The sequence below is a fragment of the Octodon degus genome, unplaced genomic scaffold (genome assembly GCF_000260255.1).
Source record: "Octodon degus isolate 3935 unplaced genomic scaffold, OctDeg1.0 scaffold00011, whole genome shotgun sequence".
NCBI classification, from domain to species: domain Eukaryota; kingdom Metazoa; phylum Chordata; class Mammalia; order Rodentia; family Octodontidae; genus Octodon; species Octodon degus.
Window position 1 is genome coordinate 12,627,099 of NW_004524587.1, and position 1,457 is coordinate 12,628,555.

The 1,457-nt window shown below is 41.2% G+C and overlaps 1 pseudogene; it reads right to left on the minus strand.

The window, feature by feature from the left end:
* Positions 1–1,457, minus strand: part of LOC101571528 — a 3,979-nt pseudogene that overhangs the window by 320 nt on the left and 2,202 nt on the right.

A 1,457-nucleotide genomic window follows, 5' to 3' on the forward strand; every position in this document is an offset into this window, starting at 1 on the left:
AAAAAAAAAAAAAAAAGGATATTTGCCTCTATATTCTTGAAGAAAATTAGTCTATGTTTTTTCTTTCTTGAATATTTTTGATGGTTTTTTTGAAACTCTTTAACAAATATTTATCGAGCAGCCACAGTTAAGACGGTGTTAACTGCAAAACGTTCGCATGGTGCCTGCCGCAGCACAGCGAGGCTTGTGTAAGTGTGATTACTTTGGGGTTATGCTTTCCACATGCTGTAAGTGTGGCCTTGTTCTTGAGGACAGATGGCACTTACCATTGAAAATATTTTTGACGTTCACTTTACTATTGCTACGTTTACATATTAGACAGTTCTTTCTTCACTGTGTATGTGCTTTAATTTATCTCAGATAACAGTAGGGTCACTGCTCCAAGGAAGTCATTGTTTACCTTTTAAGATCATTTTACAGCTTGTGTATGAACAGGGCAGTTACAACAGGAAGCTTTCAAGCCTACACGGCTCGCTTCTGGAGGCCAGAGCACGAAGCAAGGATTCTGCGTCCTTTTATTTTTATTTTTATTTTTATTTTTTTATTTTTTTTTGTCACACATCAAACATACCTCTCGGGTACTCTCACACTCTTTTGGCTGAGGGGAGGAGGTATTCTCTATTTCTGTTCCAGGGATGAACTTCAGTGACAGGGCTCTGTAATCAGTTTTTTGTTTTTTTGTTTGTTTGTTTGTCTGAGGTGTTTTTGGTTTTGTTTTTTGTTTATTTGTTTTTGTGTTTTTTTAAGACCGGGTCTCACTGTGTATCCCAGGCTGGCCTCTCACTTGTGATCCTCCTGTGTCACAGTGCTGAGATGAACAGAGGTTCCAAGCCACCACTACTGGCTTGGAATCGGTTCTAAAGCTTCATAAGGTATTTATGTCCCCTGGCAAATTATTCCCTTCCTTTACCTGAAGGACAAAAATATTTTTTCACTACTAGAGATTAAACCCACGGCTCTGAGGCTGGGGATTTAGTTCAGTGGTAGGACACTTGCCTAGCAAGTGGAAGGCCTTGAGTTCGGTCCTCGGCACCCAAAAATTAGAAAGCTAAAAAAAACACAAAAAATACATAGACCGACAGCCTTCACACTGAGCTACATCCCCTGCCATTTTATCTTTGAGATTGTCTTGCTAAACTGCCATGGTGAGGCCCAAATTAAAAATCCTCACTGCCTCAGCCTCCCAAATGATGCAATTATATATGTACACTTACCAAGCTTGGATTGGACAAACTGTCTCAGAGCTGTCATAGTCCACAATTCTCTCTCCTTCTGCAGGGCCAGGCCTCCAGTGTTTGCTAGTCTTTAGAAAGCTTGTGTAAAGCTAGGAATCCACACTGCCCACATTCTGCTGTAATTTCCACCCCTCTGTCAGCCAGACTTCTCTGGCCTAGTTCTGGGAGAAACCCTGGAAGTGGCCTCTTCTCACGTGTCCACAAGAGCATCCTTGAGTGTTA